The sequence below is a fragment of the Podarcis liolepis genome (genome assembly GCF_965112155.1).
Source record: "Podarcis liolepis genome assembly, chromosome: 2".
NCBI lineage: Eukaryota > Metazoa > Chordata > Lepidosauria > Squamata > Lacertidae > Podarcis > Podarcis liolepis.
The window spans coordinates 27,166,698-27,180,017 of NC_139555.1; the positions used below are offsets into that span (position 1 = coordinate 27,166,698).

Sequence of the window (13,320 nt, forward strand, 5' to 3'; positions counted from 1 at the left end):
GTGAATCTCACTGGGCGACCTTGGTCAATTGCTATCTCTCAGCCTGTTTTACCTCCCAGAATGTTGCTCTGGAGGAAAGACTACAACAGATGAACAAATGAACCCACTCTGTACCCACTCTTTATCTGGTTTGGGAACGGTATAACAGCAGAGTCTCACCTTCAAAGGACTGCAGCTAGGAGCTGCATTGCCCTGCCTAATAATTTTTTAAAAGTGTATTTATGCTGTAACAGCTCCCATTTAAAGAATTAGAGCATTATTTTTTTAAATAGTGGAATTTTTAAAAAGTGGTTACAGTGGTGCCTTGGTTTAAGAACGGCCCAGTTTACGAACTATTCGGTTTACGAACTCTGCAAAACTGGAAGTAGTGTCCTGGTATGTGAACTTTACCTCGGTCTAAGAACGGACCTCATTAGGGAAAGCGTGCCTTGGTTTAAGAATGGTTTTGGTTTAAGAACAGACTTCCGGAACGGATTAAGTTCGTAAACCGAGGTACCACTGTGTTGTTGTTGTTGTTTAGTCATTTAGTCATGTCCGATTCTTCGTGACCCCATTAGCCGGAGCACGCCAGGCACGCCTGTCTTCCACTGCCTCCCACAGTTTGGTCAAACTCATGCTGGTAGCTTCGAGAACACTGTGCAACCATCTCATACTCTGTTGTCCCCCAGGGGCGCCGACTTATAAAAAATATTGGGGGGGCCCATACCGGGGTCCTGCCGCTGGTTCGCTCGGGTAGCCGGGAGAACGCAGTTCGAGGTGGCGGTGTTGGGGAGAGACCCTCGCTCAGGGCGCCACTAGACTTGGCGGCCGGCGGCCTATCTGGGGGGTTTTGGAGCGTATTTCGGCGGAGCGATTGGGGAGGAGGGGGCTTGTTGCCGGATTCTTCAGCTGAGCCGGAGATCCGCTGCTGGGGGTCCCTGGGCCGAGTTGTGAGCACGGCCTGCTGAAGGGAGATCCAGCCGATTGCGCGACGGGGACGGCCGGGGCTCTCCGGCTAGGGCGCGCGGCTGGCTGGCTGGCGAGGGAGCAGGTGGGGAGGAGGCAGGGGTCCTCACTCTCTTAGGAAACGCACCCGCGTGCCTGATTGCCACGAAGTCTGAAGGGTGCGTGTGTGGAATTAAAAAGCAAAAACGAGATACGGGCAGGGCAGGCAAAGAGTTTTCTGCAAGAGGATGGAGGGCAGGTTGAAGAGAAAATCACTCAGGATGAGACAGTCAAATCAGCCATGATAAAATGGGCTCAGGATATTGGGTATAACATCATGTTTGAGGACTGGGAAAGGTTATGGACCACCGGAATGAAATTCACGGCATGTAATGCCTTGAAGGAAAATATTATGAAAATGATTTATAGGTGGTACATGACCCCAGTCAAGCTTGCAAAAATATATCACCTGTCTGATAATAAATGTTGGAAATGTAAGGAGGCTGAAGGGACATTCTTTCACCTCTGGTGGACTTGTCCAAAAGTGAAGGCCTTCTGGGAAATGATCTATAATGAGTTAAAAAAGGTATTTAAGTATACCTTTCCCAAGAAACCAGAGGCCTTCCTCTTGGGCATTGTTGGCCAGAAAGTGTTAAAGAAGGATAGAACTTTCTTTATGTATGCAACTACAGCAGCAAGAATACTTATCGCAAAATATTGGAAGACACAAGATTTGCCCACACTGGAAGAGTGGCAGACACAATTGATGGACTACATGGAACTGGCTGAAATGACTGGCAGAATCCGAGATTTGGGAGAAGAAACAACAGAAGAGGACTGGAAAAATTTAAGGACTATTTACAAAAACAATATAAGTTGTATGAATGTTAAAAATTTACACGATTCGGAAACTATAGCTTCAGCAATTAGATTTGGGAAACAGGAAATTATATTTTAAGTAAGAAAAGGTCAAAATCTAAGGTAATACTATGTTTAATTTAAGATATAAGTAACTGATGAAAAGTATGTTAAATTTAGAGGTATAGTATTTGAAAAGTACAAAATAAGGTACGAAACAAGGTAATAATTTGCTGATATCTTTATTATAAAGAATGCAGGGTAAGGGAGATGCGAGGAAGTCCAGTTAGTTATATAAAAAATGTGTTGAATGGTTGGTTTTCTTTTCTTCTTTTTCTTTTTTTCTTTTTCTTGTTCTTTTACTTTTTTCTTCAGTGTATGTTTCTAACTTTGTATTTGAAAACTTAATAAAATATTTATAAAAAAAGAAGAAGAGAAAATCCTTTCGCTTTTCTGGGGCTCAGGGAAGTCTCAGAGCCGGAGGTTGGGGAAGGGACCCCCTTTGCTCTGCCCTCTTCTCCCGTCTTAGATTCGCATGGGGGTCCCCGCCCGAGCTTGCCTGGCCACCGGGCCACACAAGGGCCGCGCTCTACGCGGCGCACCTTGCTAGCCGCGCAGCTGTCGTCCGCGGCCCGCTGCGCTGCCAATGACAAGCGGGCGACGTCGCGGGCGGGGAAGGCGTCGCTTTCTTTCCCGATCCTGCATCCTCCCAGTCTTCCAGCCCTTTTTTGGGTTGGAAGCTCGTCTCGTTCGCCCTTCTCCTTTCTTCACCCTGCGCGCAATTTTCCTCCCTCGTCTCCCTCCCCATTTCTCCTTCCTGACTGACTGACTGACTGACGGGCTTGGGCTCGGGCTCAGGCTCGGGCTCCGGGTCGGGCTCGGGCTCAGGCTCGGGCTCAGGCTCGGGCAGCCACAGCGTCGGTGGTGTTGGGGATCGGCGGCGCGGGGGGATGGCCCTCCCGGGGGAGCCGGCGCTGCTCAATGGGGTTGCCAAGGAGACAGGCCGGCCGCCCCCCTCCCCCGGCCTGGCGCCCCCCGCCGCGCTGGTGCCCGTTATCGAGCTGGTGCGCGCCGGGCGCCCTATAAAAGCCGCGGACACGCCCACTGCCGCCCGAGATTATTGGGGGGGCTGAGCCCCCCCAAACGAATTTTTGAGGGGGCTCGGGCCCCCTCAAGCCCCATGGAGTCGGCGCCTATGTTGTCCCCTTCTCCTTGTGCCCTCTATCTTTCCCAATATCAGGGTCTTTTCCAGGGAGTCTTCTCTTCTCATGACGTGGCCAAAGTATTGGAGCCTCAGCTTCAGGATCTGTCCTTCCAGTGAGCACTCAGGGCTGATTTCCTTCAGAATGGATAGCTTTGATCTTCTTGCAGTCCATGGGACTCTCAAGAGTCTCATCCACACCATAATTCAAAAGCATCAATTCTTCGGCGATCAGCCTTCTTTATGGTCCAGCTCTCCATACATCACTGCTGGGAAAACCATGGCTTTAACTATATGGACCTTTGTTGACAAGGTGATGTCTCTGCTACCACTGTATTCCCCTCTAAAAGTGGGAGTGCTCCAAACTCCACCTACTTGCCCTCCTCACTTGGTTCAGGGTGGATTTTTCAAGTATGGCATTGTTGGCTTTTTACTTGCAACCAGTCCAGGGGGAAGGCACTGCCTGTCTGCTTCCTTTCCCTTAATCTCAGTGTTGTAGAATTTAGCAGGGAGGCATTTAGGGGCAAAATTAGAGTGAGTTGACTCTGCCTCCTATTGGCTCTGGTTCCACCTCCTTTTGGTCTCCGTGCCTTCTACTCTGCAGAGCAACAGGCAGCACTGTATCTTATCTCTCACTTTGATCTGGGCTTTGGACTAGTCAGAAGCAACACAATTCCCCCTTGCTAGCTCTGCTTCTAATAATCTCTCCACACAGGGTGCAAAGTAAAAGGGTCACTTAGTTCAAGTTCTGCGGGAAGGTCCAGTGTGAAGCAAAAGTTGCCTCATACTTCAAGTCAGTTGTGTAGTGGAAAGAGAATGCAGGCGAGTGAAACTTCAGGACTATTTTCGCCAAGCAGGACATCATCTTCTGCCACAGTAAATTCATTTGTTCTGGCAAGTCAATAAGGCTTTCCGGGTTGTTTGTGGCAGATTAGCAGAGAGGAACAGATGGAGGGAAATAATAAAACAGAGGCTAATGCATATTTCCTTTTCTTTAACGGGGTTCCTACTTCACACTAACAGTTTAAACCGTAACACTTGTTTGCGAGATCCTTGTTTGCATTTCTTATTAAAAGCTGAAGGCTGGAATTCATGTGGATGTGGATCTTTTGCTAAATCTCAAAGTGTTTTGAACCTAAGCAGTCTGGACGTAAGCATCAATGAGTTCATCTGGAGCTTACTCCCAGGAAACTGGGGGTGGTGGCCAACAAAGCAGTTCTGTTAGCAGAAGAACTTTGGGCTGCGCAACAGAGCTTCATCTCGCCTTCCTTTCACTGCTTGCCCCCTTAATCTATTCTGGTGGTTCCTTCAAACCCCTGCAGCCAATTTGGGGAGGGTGCAGCAAAGAAACCTGGGGAGAGAAGAAGGAGAAGTTCCATTGTGCAAACGGAAATCTATGTGCTAACAGAGTGAGTTAATTGGATACCACCCTATGTGTAGGATTGCACCGCAGTGAATTCTCTGCAATGTGTAGAGAACTTAGGGAAGGGAGAACATGTCTTACTTTGTGCTGGGCATTCAGGGGATTGGTGAGCAGTAGTCACCATAATTGTCTATGGTCATCTGGCTATTGCCACTTTCTCTTGGGATGCAGCAGCTTTGCTTAGAGAAAGAGATAGGAGGAGGCAGACAGCTCATGAATTTCCAGAATGTGGGTCACACATTACTGTGCATTGCTAGCATGCATCCAGTGTAAGTACAACCTGTACATTTGCTCCAGTGCACAATATCCTAAATCCTTAGCTCCTTAGGCTTCACTTATCATTTCCCATTATTAAACCGGCAACTAAATGTACTTATGAGAACTAACAGTGATGGGCAACGGTGGGAGGGGTTAAGGAAGCAGATTTGCACTCCCCATAGCTTTGATCACGGGGCTTTTTCTCCCCCTGCTATTTGTGAGCTATTTGCTGCCTCCTTCCATGCTTGGCAAAGTGCTGATAAGTGGCTGCCTTTTGCCCTTGGGAGATGCTCAAGCCATCACAGTGCAAAACTCAGCAGCGCTGTCAAGGCTGATTGACTCCCAGCAGTCTGATCCTCAAAGACAACTAGCTCATCCCATTCCCCTTGTAAGCATCGGCAGCTGGGTGCCTGCTAAAGCCATTGACAAGTTAGCTCCGTGAAGCTGAGATGCCAACCATCTCTTCTCCTTACATACCACTTCCCCCCCCCCCCCAGCAAGAGAAAAAGCACAGCATAAATTAAGAAAGCAAGCGCTAAATTCTGTGGAAGTTCAATTTGCAATTCTAATTTGGTAACTGGACATTAGCTTTTCATAGGTATGAAGGACAGTAATATTCTGATTTCACAACACCCTGACTCACCTCAAATACCCTTTAATTTCTACCTTTATAACTTGGAAGGCTTTGCCATGCTGATAGGGGCAGGCATAGATGCAGATGGCACCAGATTCAGTCCATTGCATCACTAATTAAAAGGATCACAGCTAGCAAGGCGGGGAGGCCTCTCTGCCTGAAACTTTGGAGGGCCCCTGCTGCTTGGAGAAGAGGAATGAGCTAGATGGACTAATGGCAGCTTCCTCTGCAAAAGAGAAAATATGTCTGCATGACTTCAGCTGTTTTTCACGAATGTCATTAAGACTGCAATGCAAGCACACACTCCTGGGAGCAAGCCTCATTGAACAGTGTGGGAATTACTTCTAAGTATACATGGAATAGGGACGCGGGTGGTGCTGTGGGTTAAACTACAGAGCCTAGGACTTGCTGATCAGAAGGTCGGCGGTTCGAATCCCCACGACAGTGTGAGCTCCCGTTGCTCGGTCCCTGCTCCTGCCAACCTAGCAGTTTAAAAGCACGTCAAAGTGCAGGTAGATAAATAGGTACCACTACAGCGGGAAGGTAAACGGCGTTTCTGTGCGCTGCTCTGGTTCGCCAGAAGCAGCTTAGTCATGCTGGCCACATGACCCGAAAGCTGTATGCCGGCTCCCTCAGCCAATAAAGCGAGATGAGTGCCACAACCCCAGAGTCGGCCACGACTGAACCTAATGGTCAGGGGTCCCTTTACCTTTTATACATAGAATAGAATTGAGATGTAAGGATGATCTTTGCTCTGGAACAAGTCCTTGAGGAATGCTGTTAGGACAGAAAATGGTGGCAAAGAGCCGTGTCTGCGTGGCATGTATGATACAACCAAGGAATCTGGGTTTCTGCTTACAGTGCTATGAAATGCATAACCTAATGTGACCACTGATTGTTGAAACAGGCCACATTGTAACTCAAAGGCATTTATTTCCCTGTTCACCATCACTTTCCCACTAAGAAAAAGAAAGGCCCATTCACATGTAGCCCACTGGCTATACCTGTTCAATGTCTAAGCTTGGGTTTGATGTTTCTCAGCAGCCCTAGTTGCAGGCCAGTTTTCTCTAGCTGGTGACAATGGAAATTATGTGACATGTCTGATGAATTTGATGCTGCTTCATCATCGTGAAGAGGCTAGAGTGCAGGGCTTTGTTGGAGAGTCCATGGTACATGTAATGTAATTGCTTCTTTGCTGCAGATGCTCACAAGCATGCTTGGAAAACATTCCACCGCTCATAATAACAAGCATATACACAGAGCCAAAACATCCCTATTAATTATTCCATAGGTCTATGGCTTCCCCTCTGCGTGTGTCCTTGCTTGTCCTCTCTAAAGGGATACAAAAATGTGTCTATTACATTCTGGGATCCCATCCCATTTCCACTCTTACGCTTAACTTGGAGAAATGTATTCTGCCAAGCAGAGCTAAGGGACACGTTATAACATTGCTAAATGGAACTCAATTGCTGTGTAGGGGAATTGGTGTAATCTGTAAAGTGCAGAGGCTTTGAAAATGTGATTGGCTTCTGTTTATTTTCACTTTATCAGGGCCCCTTCGGACTTCTTTTGTGGGTGTATTCAGCAACAAGTTATTAACACAATAATAATGATAATAATAATAATAATAATAATAATAATAATAATAATTTGTTAGTTGTACTGGACTGTCCGCACATTTTCTACTTCTTTTTAGTTGTTCAGCAATGCTTCTCAAATGGTACGGCATTATCGCCATCTGGAGGGACATTCTTGTGCTATATAGAGAAACAAAAGCGGGACAGCCCCCCACCCCCCGCAGAACATTTGTGGTATGAAAAACTACAGGGTTTAAGTAGGAAGCTATGGGCCATGCCTCCTGCCAACCTAGCTGTTTGAAAGCATGTCAAAGTGCAAGTAGATAGATAGGTACCACTCTGGGGGAAAGGTGGAAGAAGAGTTTGGATTTGATATCCCACTTTATCACTATCCTAAGGAGCCTCAAAGCGGCCCAGAATCTCCTTTCCCTTCCTCCCCCACAACAAACACTCTGTGAGGTGAGTGGGGCTGAGAGACTTCAGAGAAGTGTGACTAGCCCAAGGTCACCCAGCAGCTGCATGTGGAGGAGCGGGGATGCGAACCCGGTTCACCAGATTACGAGTCTACTGCTCTTAACCACTATACCACACTGGCTCCCAGTGTTTCCGTGCGCTGCTCTGGTTTCGCCAGAAGCAGCTTAGTCATGCTGGTCACGTGATCTGGAAAAACTGTCTGCGGACAAATGTCAGCTCCCTCGGCCAGTAAAGCGAGATGAGCGCTGCAACCACAGAGTTGTTCGCGACTGGACTTAACTGTCAGGGGCCCTTTACCTTTACAGGCCATGCACTGCTTGGAAACATAGCAGAATGTCTGTCCCAAAACAGTTGCAGGCACATACAGTTTTGGACTGCAATTGGCATTGCATATAAGCAAACCAATGCTATCATGAGTACAAGTCATTGAGAAAAAAAGACACTGAAGGAGACCTTGGTGGTTCATGGCTGTGAATCAATTAAAGCAGTGGTCATTTAGCATGCCTTGGAGAAATGTGCTCTTGCCCTCTCTGCTGATGTACTCAAGCTTGCCTTGCCTTTCTCCACCAGTATTCAATTTCTCTGTTGCTTCGTCTCTCTAATTTAGCACGCTACCCCTTGCTCACATTCTTGTGGCCTCCATTTTGAATGCCATATTCTCAACAGCATGGGTATGTGTGTGTGAGAGAGAGAGTGAGAGCTGACTCTCAAACATTTGCCACCGCATCAGCAACTTTTCCTCATGAAGGCTGGGAGGTTTGTTCTATCCGCCTTCCCATCTCAAACAGAGAGCTGTGGCTTTGGGAAAACATGTGCTCTCCATATGTGTCAGTACAAAAAATGTGGGCTAAAAAAAGGGAGGGTGGAGAGGGGAGAACTGAAATCCTGTTTCTAAAAGCTGGGAAAGAGCATAAATCTCCAAGCAAATGGAGGAGGGATAAAAAAAAAATAATATATTGCAAAATAAGCCCACAGCCAAGTAACCTAATGGGCAGCTAGCCACAGATATGTTGCCATAGAGACAGAAGATGCTTAGCACTGCCGCTGTGGGGGGAGGGGAAGGCTTTGCATGGCCTCCTGGTGGGCTCAGAATTGCCTTTCCTCCTCCATCCTTTCCCCCTCCCCCATTCCAAGCTCTTCCTATGGAGGTTAATCCTTGGGGTTGGAGCAGCAGCAGCAGGCAACAAAATCTTCCACCCAGCATCTGGGATGTGTGTATGTTGAAGGAAGGGGTGTGTGTGTGTGTGTGTGTGTGTGCTTCCTAGCAGGATCAGGAAGAAAGGCCCCGCAATCTAATTCCATTTGCTAAGTTCCGTAACACAAGAAAAACTGAAGCATCAATACCTATCTATGACTCTTTCTGACACATTTACTATTTATGGCATGAATCAGAGAGCTGTGGGCATTAGCATTCCTCCACAGCCCTGCTTCCCATCCACAGAAAGGCATGGTCTGTGGCACATGTATGACTTTTTGTTCCAAAAGCTGGTCTCCGTTTCATTCTCATAGATATCTCCTACATTGGGGGGGAACCACTTAAGAGTACAATTCCCTTATAATGGTCTAGAAATGAAGTGGGACATGTGGATAGCTCAGTTGGTTAGAGTGTGGTGCTGATCATGCCAAGGTTGCAGGTTCAATCCCCATTTGGGACAGCTGCCTATTCCTGCATTGCAGGGGGTTGGAAGAGATCAGGGGTTGTCAACCTGGTCCCTACCGCCCGCTAGTGGGCGTTTTAGGATTCTAGGTGGGCGGTGGGGTAGGTTCTATGGCACAAGCTGAACCTTCCTTCCATTCAGCACTGGTGGGCGGTAAGGAAATTTTATCATCAAGAAAGAGGCATTAGTGGGTGGTAGGTATAAAAAGGTTGACTACCCCTGGACTAGATGATCCTCAGTTTCCCTTCCGACTCTGTGATTCTGTGAAATGCAAACTGGGGTAGATGTGCATGTTTATCCACCATGCAAATGTCTGCGGGGTTTTGAAAAGCAAAAGGGGCACTCCTTCACAAGCAAGCCGTGTGTATGTGTGTGGGTGTGTGCGCGCCATATGGCATTAATACACCAGAAATTATAGCTGAACTACTGTTTTGCACGTGTTCACATATGTGCATAGTCCTCCCCACCCAATATGAAAATACACTGAAGTCTTTGGGCATACTGAACTTCTATTTAAAATGCTACAACACAATACTAAAAAGGTAATAAAACGCCAGCTGGCAGGAAAATGGTTTCAAGCAGTTTAAAAGCAATAAGATGAAACACTGGAGAAACAGTGTAAGAATAATACTTGAGGGAAGAAGAGAATTGACAACACCCACAGGGCTGGGGAACCTGTGGCCCTCCATAAGTTTGTGCACTACAATTCTCCATCATCCTGACCCTGACCATTGGAGCTGGGGCCAATGGAAGGTCGAGTCCAACAAAATCTGGAGGGAAGAGTGTTCTCCACTTCTCCTATAATGCCCAGTATGGCTAAGACACAGGCAAAAAGGCTTTTGAGAAATCTCTGCTCCCCACTGTGAACATCAACAGATGCTCAACCAGCACTCTCCCTTTATTAAGAACCGCAGCTGCTCACTTGTGTTTTGCATCTGCTTTGGCTTCCATGTAACAGGACTTAACTAAGGCAACCAAGAAAGAAAGAAAGGGGCCACTTTAACACAGGAGCTGAGCCACAGGTGGGAGAGAAATGATATTAAGTGGATGAGGTTAAGTAGAGGAGAGCTAAGGCCCTTCCACCAAAACCTGCAAAAGCAGGGGAGGCTGGTCTATTAAGGCAAAATGTACTTGCTTACGTAGCACAGTTTACATACTGCTCGATGGTAGTAAAACTTCTAAGCAGTTTACAATAAATATAAAAAACACTAAGGTTGAAACACACCAACACAGCTGGATAGGATTGTCTAAACTAGGTGCTACAAGCAGTCTGGGGGTGGCACTAGCTGGCACTTTTTGCTTCTCAGTCTCAATGTTGCTGCTGTAGAACTCAGCAAGGAGGGTGGTGGGGGCAAAAATAGAATTAGTTGGCTGTGCCTGTTTTTGGCTCTGGCTCTACCTACTCTGGACATCTCCAGCTTTCACCCTACAAGTCCCAATAGGCACCAGTTACCACTGCCTGCAAGCATCTTCTTGACCCTACTGCCGACAACTTCTGTGCTGTTTCTTCACCTACAGTCACACACACCCTTCTTAAATCTTCATTTCTAGCTCTGGGAACTTCCTCCCTTAGAGCAGGTCAAGGTCTTCCCTTGGCTTTGACCCTTTCCCAAGGACGGAGTGTCCCTGACCCTTCCGCCCTGCTTTTCAATGCTCCTCTCTTTAATGGGTTTCAGACTCGCCAATTAAATTACCAGTCACCAAGGCAGCTGCTCAAGAGAAGCCTTTATTACCTATTCCCTGGCTCTGAGTTAATCCCTTTCAAGTGAGCAGCCACATTATTCAAGCAAGAGGCCCCATCCTCACATAAATGGTTAATTAAATCCTAGTCTGCGGGGTGCCAGCTGGCCACTTTCCCCTCTCAATAACCTCTTGCTAATAATACTGGTGCTTAATGATGGGGCAGATATTAGAATAGAGGGCTGTGCCCTATAATGTATGGAATTAGCTTTATTAATATAGCCCTTTTTTACACCAGTAGGAAGAAGATGGAGGGCTACACAAGTGAAAATACAAGACAGCCAGCTGAGTTGGGCTTTCTCCACCCATTGCTTGAGTAAGCAGATGAGTTTTAACTTCTATTTCTGGGAACTTATTTCCTGAGTTTCCCATCTGAGTGTGTGTGGAATTATCAAGAGGGCAACTTCTGCTGCTCACAAAGTATAACCAAACAATACTATGTCAGAGAAAACGCTCATATAGGCTGGTTCATACATGCACATAAGCACTTGATTTCTGTGTATGAATGTATGGATTGATTCCATTGAAACCCCGTGTGTCTAAGGAAACACAAATGTTCTACCTGTTCAGTATTTGATGGCTTGTTCACACATGAAAGCCAACAATTAACCTTCTGGAACAGGGGTTCCTAAACTACTCCACACAACCTCCTAATGGATCACTTGAAAATTGCTGGGACTCTGGAGGGACCACTTAATGGTTTTTCTGCCTTTTGCAGAAAATTTCAATGCACTGTACTAGATGCTGTATGATTTTCAATTGCATTTTATTACATTACAATTTTGAATTCAAATTATAATTCAATAGATAAAAAATAAAAGCTGCAACAAAATACACACACACATATATATAATGCAATGGATACATGCAGGGCCAGATTTAGGTTTGATGAGGCCCTAAGCTACTGAAGGTAATGGGGCCCTTTATATGTCCAGCTGTCCTTTGTCAACAACGAATTGTTGCTGTTTTTTGTGTTGAATATTTTAGGGAGCAGGCTAGCAGGCGGGGGGGGGGGCATTACTTACATCATAGGAACCTACACAACACAAAACACTGTTGCTGTAGGTAGGTTTTATGTTTTATTTTGGAAATGTACATCCAGGTTTTTTCCCCTTTACATTTTTTTGGGGCCCCCAAGAGAGTGGGGCCCTAAGCTATAGCTTGTTTAGCTTATACATAAATCGGGCACTGGATGCATGGAACAAGAAATTGAGGGAATTTACTGAGGGATTTGTGTTGTGTAGGTAGGATTTGTTGCAAAAGGCAAGTCATCTGTTTAAGGAGGGTTGGTGGGGAATAGGCTGACAAGGCTTGTGCTCAAAGCTTTCCACAGATGCCGCGATCTCCTTTATCGACCTTTATCGACCCAAATCCCTCATTTCCTGTTCTGCCCCTTCACCCTCTCCAAACCTCCCCCTGCCTATTTACTCACAAGCAACCCCCCCCCCCGGCCGCCAAAACTAATGGTAGAGGTGCAGAAAGTTGCAGCCTCGGCTCGGCAGCTTCTTGCAAGCAAACCTCGCGGATCCGCGGCCTGGCTTTGCCCTTACCTGGGGGCCTCGACGATGCCAGCCGTCCAGGATGGCTGTTGAAGGAAAACAAGAGACTTCTGCTTCAAACGGGGAGAGCGCAGAGGTATTTAAATGAGGGGGGGGGGCAAAGGAAACTTGGAAGGCATAAGAGGGGCTCGGCAGCAGTTGAGGGAGGGTGGAAAAGGAAAAGCACCCTGGACCAAGCGCCCGCCTGGCGCGCCGTGACCGGAAAAGACCCTTGGCACGCAGACGCAAACATGGAGGAGAAAGCGCGGGAAAGGCCGCTAGAAAGTGGCGTCCTTCTCGACGAGCTCGCTAGCTCCCTGCCTCTTGTGGCTATTGCAGCTGAAAGGCCCCGAAGGAGCCAAGGGGGGTTGCACTGGTAGCAGCTGAGGAGGGAGGCCGGACGAGGAGCTCCCCTCTCCCGTCTCAACAAAGCCCAGGCTTCTTAGGAGGGAGCTGCTGTTGCTGCTCTTTGGAGGACCATCAGCAGCAGAAAGCTCCCGGTAGACCACCGGTGGTCCAAGGAATTGGGGAACCTCTGCTGTAGAGATCAAGCCATGACTCGCAGTGCCAGATTTACGTATAAGCTAAACAAGCTATAGCTTAGGGCCCCACGCTCTTGGGGCCCCCCAAAGAATTTAAAGGGGGGGAACCCTGTCTGTACATTTCCAAAATATAAGATAAAAAACAAATAAAATAAAACCTACCTACAGCAACAGTGTTTTGTGTTGTGTAGGCTCCTTTGATGTAAGTAATCGGCCCGCCTGCTAGCCTGCTTCTGTAAAATATCACTAGTTTGCTCATTTCTATATACAGTGGTACTTTGGTTCTCAAACTTATAGCAAGTTTCTAGGCAGTGGTGGCCAAACTTGGCCCTCCAGCTGTTTTGGGACTACAATTCCCACCATCCCTGACCACTGGTCCTGTTAGCTAGGGATGATGGGAGTTGTAGTCCCAAAACATCTGGAGGGCCAAGTTTAGCCACCACTGACCTAAGCCTTAGGTACTGAATAACCGCTCCACAATACAAGTAACCTC

At 47.2% G+C, this 13,320-nt stretch overlaps 1 protein-coding gene across 1 annotated transcript in view; it reads right to left on the minus strand.

The window, feature by feature from the left end:
• Positions 1–12,670, minus strand: part of CDC42EP4 (CDC42 effector protein 4) — a 47,473-nt gene extending 34,803 nt beyond the window's left edge. The window contains exon 1 of the mRNA XM_083490410.1: positions 12,298–12,670. The gene's annotated coding sequence lies outside the window, so the exon portion shown is untranslated. The remainder of the gene's footprint in view (positions 1–12,297) is intronic.
• Between the last annotated feature and the right edge of the window lie 650 nt (positions 12,671–13,320).